Raw genomic sequence first — 7,558 nt, 5'->3', positions numbered from 1 at the left:
GCATAAACTTATTGATGTGTGCTATTTATTTTTGGCACCCTTGGGAGGTAATTAAATACAAACTAATTTAGTTGGTTTTAATGCATTTACAACTTTTTGGATAAAAATGTTAGGTAAACCAGCTGTTCTAGTACCTACCATTCAGTCCCTTTTTGCCATGACCATAACCAGTCAGCCAACATCCACATTTGCAAACTATATTTGTTGTGCAATAAATAAAATGCTATGAATTTTTGTACTTTGTGGAAAAGTAGCCAATTTACAGACAAGTTCGAAAGATAGACTACCATCATCGAAATCAAACCATCAGTTTTGTGGTTTTATATTCCCAAACCACTTCTTGGTAATTCAATTCATAATTGGTTTGTTTTTCTTTTACATCACAAAACACTTTGATTTCATGCCTGATACAAGCCTGCCTATAAAAGCTCTGCTGGCAGCCATCAGTTGTGCATTTTATGGCAAACTTTGGTGTAAGGAGACTTAACTTTTGTAGTGTGAACAAATTTTACCAAAGAATTCATTAATTTTGGACACAAATCAACGAGGAGACAACTCCAAGTTCAAAACTACCTCTAACGAAATTAAAAATATATCCACGATAGGAGGCAAAATTGTTCCGCCTCCTATTATCAATTTGCTATACACATTTTAAACAATTTTTATATATACGAAGGCCTCTTATTAGGGGGCCTCCCATCCTACATATTTTGAGTATATATATATATGAAATATATATATATATGAAATATATATATATGAAATATATATATATATATGAAATATATATATATAGATATATATATATGAAATATATATATATGAAATATATATATGAAATATATATATATGAAATATATATATGAAATATATATATATATATATATATGAAATATATATATATATATGAAATATATATATAAATATATATATAAATATATATATATATGTATAAATATATATATATATATGTATAAATATATATATATATATATATGTATAAATATATATACATATAAATACCGGCTTCTTCGGTATTGACCTTCGGAATGAGAAATGTAGAAGGCTAATTCTTAAGAAAGATCATTTTATGCTCACAGATGGCATAAGAATGCCAAATGGTACCATCAAAATATACGTAATAGAAGGGTACAAGTACTTGGGGGTTATGCAAAGCAACATCAACCACAAAGTCGAGGTACGTCACAAAGCCATTACCGAATACGAGAAACACCTCCGGCAGGTTTTATGGAACCAGCTCCATGCCAAGAACCAAGTCATAGCAATAAATACCTACGCACTACCAGTAATAAGATATCCAGCAAGCATTATAAAGTGAAATGAGGAAGCCATCAAAGAAACAGATATAGCAGCTCATAAACTGCTGACCTTGCATGGAGCACTCCACCCAAAATCCGATACTACTAGATTGTATCTCGATAAGAAAGATGGAGGTAGGGACTCAAAAGTGTACAGCAGACAGTGAAAAAGGAAGAGCAAAGCATCAAAGCCTATGCAGCCTCCATGGCCACTTCAGATAAGTTGCTAGCTATATTTCAATTAGCTTCTCTTACAATGGACCTTCGCCCTGTTGATGAGGAAATTGACTGGCACACAAAGCCTCTTCATGGTGCTTACCACCGACAAATATCTTAGGTTAGTGATCTTCACCAGATATACATGTGGTTGTACAAAGGAAACCTAACGGCCAATGCAGAGTCGCTAATCATGGCAGCCCAGGAGCAAGTGCTCTCAACAAGGCAACTCCAAACAAAAATCTATCGCACTAGAAACGATCCTAGATGCAGACTGTGCAAAGATGCACCTGAGACCATCCAACACATCATCAGTGGATGCAAACAGCTAGCAGGAAACGCATACACTGAGTGGCATAATCATGTCACAGGTGTTGTGTATAGAAGTCAATGTGACGAACATGGCCTTAATAAACCACAACACTGGTGGGAAGCTCCTGGTAAGGTCAATGAAAATGACCGCGCTAAGATTCTCTGGGACGTCTACAATCGGACTGACAAGCATGTCCTAGCAAACAAACCAGATATAGTGGTAGTGGACAAAGATAACAAGAGGGCTACTATAATAGACATAGCGGTACCCAATGACTACAATTATATAGCCAACAAAAAAAAGAAAATGTAGAGAAATATCTCCCTCTTGGAGAAGAGATTAAAAAATGTTGGGATGTAAGAACAACTGTAATCCCAGTAGTAATTGGGAAACTGGGCGCATTAACACCGGCGCATAAAATGTGGCTTGCTCAAATACCAACAGCAATCAACTCAGGTGAGTTGCAGAAAAGTGCACTATTGGGAACAGCTAAGATCTTGAGGCGAGTGCTCAAACTCCCAAGTCTCTGGTAGGAGACCCGAGTTAGAGCAGAAATTACCACCCATATGGGTTAACCAGAGTGAGGAAACAGTTCTATATATATATAAAATTTATATATATATCTACATATATATATATATCTATATATACATATATATATATATATCTACATATATATATCTACATATATATATATATCTACATATATATATATATATATATATATCTACATATATATATATATATATATATATATATATATATCTATATATATATATATATATTAAAAGATTAAATAGGATATTATATCAAAAAGATCTATCCCTACACGCCTACTAGACACGCACTCATTGAGCCTAGGAAAGTCATAATTAATTAGGCTGATTTGATTATACCAGCATAATATTATTTTTGCTTGGGCTAGTGGGTATGCACAGAATAATTGTTATTTTTTGACCTTTTAAGAAATTAGAGTTCGCAGATACTTGGAAACAAATCAATGATGTGTTATTGTTAATTATATTGTATGGTTGTCGTTATGGTATTGTGATTAGGTTGGGATAATTTGTTTAATTTCAAAATTGTGTCATGCACAATATTATGCTTGGAAAGCAAAAATTGCTTTTGTTCCTGTATCACACTGCACTTCATGAAACACAAACACTATATGCTTATATGCAAAATATGCTTTTTCAAAGAAATATACAGTGGGTTATGTAATTTAATCAGCACTTGATGACTTTTATACTGTAAAGGATCTGTCATGAGCCTGGTAATATTTTTCAATAAACCAAACTAATTCATCCCACAACTAGCAAGCGATTGATTGGGAGATTTATGATAAACGCACATATGCACACAACTCCCGAAAAATTATCCGTTAACGATCGTCACCAAACCCTTGCAACGAAATCCTATCAATAAATTTCACTATATATCAGTAAAGTCGTTAAGTATAATAATGACACAAAACGCATATAAACCTATTTAAATATGTTACCTAGCCTTTGAAAGGTTATCACAAATTCCTAAAACTAACCCATCTGATCGGATTATACACAAATAGACTGACTAATTTGAACTAAATTCGCCACAAAATGCTTGAAAAGCTTGATTTAGTAAAACTTAAGACCGGAGATTGAAACGCCGAGCGACAGAGAATAGAACAATAAAATCGTGCGCATTTCACACAAAAAATTGGGCATATTTCACCAGTCTATAGCATTGTCAAAGGTTTCTGTAATTAACGTAAGAGTACTGAAATCATTTTCTTTTTGCCGATTTTAAAATAACTGACATTTTAGACTCTCGAGTACTTTGGTATTCTAAGTGATGTACAACCCTGTGTAAGTAAAAGAAATGAAGATGATATTTTTTTCTAAAGATTCTTATGAGATTTTAAGATTATGAGATTATACTTTTGAAATTATAAAAACTATGACGTCTTTAAATGTAAACAAAATTGTGTAATGGTTTTATATTATTAATATATTAATATTGTTGATTATTCTAATAATATCAGTGCATTTTACTTCTAATATTGGCCAATATTGCATTGCTCCTATTGCAGGGGGAGAGATATAAACATATAATATTTTCCTTTCATTTTTGCTATTTGTTGTATATAATAACACCCACACCCAGTACATTACAGCTACCATTGCAGTTATCCTATTGCACTGCAGTGCCATTTGACTGCTAATATTGCATTTCTTAACCATCAGTACCCTTCTTTTTTTCCAATATCTCTTTGGTCATGAGCCGTATGACAGTTGAATTTCTAGTAAGTCTTATAGTTTTTATCTGTATAATAACTTGTTTCTAAGAGCAAGATTTATATATTTTTAACAATTTGCTTTTAAAAGTAACCAGGACAATTGATGATTTACTTTGCCTTGTTTGTTCAGGTTAGAAGCTGTTTAAAAATATTTTAAGGTGTTGTAAACGGTTTCTATTTTATTTTGTTTATTATATATTTATAATAAATAAATATATACAAATCACATCATACAGTAACTGTAATGGCAAGGCATTCTCATGCCCTGATTTGCCTTGGCTCATATGGCTCCTAATATAACTCACTGCTGTTGTAAGCTGTAGCCTTTGCTTAAGTGGCTGGATGGCCGGCTTTTGCTGGACTGTACAGATTGGTCGCTATGGCGCCGGCTCAATGTTAGCCAATTTGTTTTTTACCAGCTGACAGCCAGAAGTTTTGCAAAAGAGTCCAGCTGAGTGCTAGGCTAGCTGTCAAAAGAATCCAGCTGAGTGCTAGGCTAGCTGTCAAAAGAGTCCAGCTGAGTGATAGGCTAGCTGTCAAAAGAGTCCAGCTGAGTGCTAGGCTAGCTGTCAAAAGAGTCTAGCTGAGTGATAGGCTAGCTGTCAAAAGAGTCCAGCTGAGTGCTAGGCTAGCTGTCAAAAGAGTCCAGCTGAGTGCTAGGCTAGCTGTCAAAAGAGTCAAGCTGAGTGCTAGGCTAGCTGTCAAAAGAGTCAAGCTGAGTGCTAGGTTAGCTGTCAAAAGAGTCCAGCTGAGTGATAGGCTAGCTGTCAAAAGAGTCCAGCTGAGTGCTAGGCTAGCTGTCAAAAGAGTCAAGCTGAGTGCTAGGCTAGCTGTCAAAAGAGTCCAGCTGAGTGCTAGGCTAGCTGTCAAAAGAGTTCAGCTGAGTGCTAGGCTAGCTGTCAAAAGAGTCAAGCTGAGTGCTAGGCTAGCTGTCAAAAGAGTCAAGCTGAGTGCTAGGCTAGCTGTCAAAAGAGTCAAGCTGAGTGCTAGGTTAGCTGTCAAAAGAGTCCAGCTGAGTGATAGGCTAGCTGTCAAAAGAGCCCAGCTGAGTGCTAGGCTAGCTGTCAAAAGAGTCCAGCTGAGTGCTAGGCTAGCTGTCAAAAGAGTCCAGCTGAGTGCTAGGCTAGCTGTCAAAAGAGTCCAGCTGAGTGCTAGGCTAGCTGTCAAAAGAGTCCAGCTGAGTGCTAGGCTAGCTGTCAAAAGAGTCCAGCTGAGTGCTAGGCTAGCTGTCAAAAGAGTCCAGCTGAGTGATAGGCTAGCTGTCAAAAGAGTCGAGCTGAGTGATAGGCTAGCTGTCAAAAGAGTCCAGCTGAGTGATAGGCTAGCTGTCAAAAGAGTCCAGCTGAGTGCTAGGCTAGCTGTCAAAAGAGTCCAGCTGAGTGCTAGGCTAGCTGTCAAAAGAGTCCAGCTGAGTGCTAGGTTAGCTGTCAAAAGAGTCGAGCTGAGTGCTAGGCTAGCTGTCAAAAGAGTCTAGCTGAGTGATAGGCTAGCTGTCAAAAGAGTCCAGCTGAGTGCTAGGCTAGCTGTCAAAAGAGTCCAGCTGAGTGCTAGGCTAGCTGTCAAAAGAGTCAAGCTGAGTGCTAGGCTAGCTGTCAAAAGAGTCAAGCTGAGTGCTAGGTTAGCTGTCAAAAGAGTCCAGCTGAGTGATAGGCTAGCTGTCAAAAGAGTCCAGCTGAGTGCTAGGCTAGCTGTCAAAAGAGTCCAGCTGAGTGCTAGGCTAGCTGTCAAAAGAGTCCAGCTGAGTGCTAGGCTAGCTGTCAAAAGAGTCCAGCTGAGTGCTAGGCTAGCTGTCAAAAGAGTCCAGCTGAGTGCTAGGCTAGCTGTCAAAAGAGTCAAGCTGAGTGCTAGGCTAGCTGTCAAAAGAGTCAAGCTGAGTGCTAGGTTAGATGTCAAAAGAGTCCAGCTGAGTGATAGGCTAGCTGTCAAAAGAGTCCAGCTGAGTGCTAGGCTAGCTGTCAAAAGAGTCCAGCTGAGTGCTAGGCTAGCTGTCAAAAGAGTCCAGCTGAGTGCTAGGCTAGCTGTCAAAAGAGTCGAGCTGAGTGCTAGGTTAGCTGTCAAAAGAGTCCAGCTGAGTGATAGGCTAGCTGTCAAAAGAGTCCAGCTGAGTGCTAGGCTAGCTGTCAAAAGAGTCCAGCTGAGTGCTAGGCTAGCTGTCAAAAGAGTCCAGCTGAGTGCTAGGCTAGCTGTCAAATCATCCCATCTTTGCCAAAGTTTAACCCGGTACAAATTGTGGCCTGAGTCTCTCAGCTGGGCTTGGTTGGGTTTGGTTGGGTTGGTTGGGTTGCCTTCCTTTCTTGCGACCGGCTGGCTGGACGCGATTAGTGTATTCAGCTTTAAGCCTGGTTCTCAGTAGAGTAGCAGGGTTTGCTAATAAAGCTTTTGTAGTTCCTTCTCTATAAGCTTCTGAGTACGAAGCTCTGGCTGAAGTGAGTCAAAATGGTACAACTTTGAATTTCCAACAGCCTGAGAGAGTTGTGAATGCCGACTTCGATGTTTCAGCATCCAAAGGCACTTTCCATATGTCAGTGACAAGAACTGTATGTATTAACCGCTAATGTACTACCGAGCCTGATACTGTAAAAGGCATTAAAGCTACTGTCGACCCGATGAAGAAAGCAAGCATTTTGATCTGCGACTGTATTAGGCCTTAGTCGACAAAAACTACCATTATTTAATCTTCATATGAACAAACGCCACAGAAAACCGAAAAGAACATTCGTGGCTCATTGAGCCCCTTACTGAGTGTATATCGTCCTCGGAGTTAAGCCTCAGCCTTCTTCTCTAGGCCGAGCCGATCGATAAGTTGATGTATAGACTGTGTCAACATCTTCAGTGAAATGAAGTGTTCTACATCGGAGGTTTGACCCATGTTTCCTTTTCCTGTACTGAATATGGCATAGTGTGAAGGATTTTCCCTAATACCTACGTATTACTACACCTTCAAGAACTCACGGGCTATAGTTTAAATGCTGTCGGATTAATATTAACCCTAATATTTAAATAGGCCTAGATAGCTACACTAAACTGTGATGAACAGTGTTAGCATAGCCACATAACCCTTAAAGGATGACTTTCGGGTTATTGATATTGCCCACAGCTACACTAAACTGTGATGAACAGTACTAGTGTAACCCCATAACCCCGAAAGGATGACTTTCGTGTTATAATTGCCACTTCAGTAACGTAGTCCTATGTAACTGAGACAATCAATTGACATAGGATAATCAACTTGACATAGTGATATGATGACTATGAAAAGTTGTACAAACTCAAACAATATCTGAGATAATCAGATATTGATAGACCAACGCTGTTCGGTGATAAGCCGTTACAGCCTAGAATAGCATAGCATGCGACTAAAATCTCTTATCCACAATCTAGATTGATAGATATAACAACAAGCTTAATTTCACAGGTTATAATTCCTTTTAT

The sequence above is a fragment of the Watersipora subatra genome, chromosome 5 (assembly GCF_963576615.1).
Source record: "Watersipora subatra chromosome 5, tzWatSuba1.1, whole genome shotgun sequence".
NCBI lineage: Eukaryota > Metazoa > Bryozoa > Gymnolaemata > Cheilostomatida > Watersiporidae > Watersipora > Watersipora subatra.
This window is presented reverse-complemented; position numbering follows the sequence as displayed.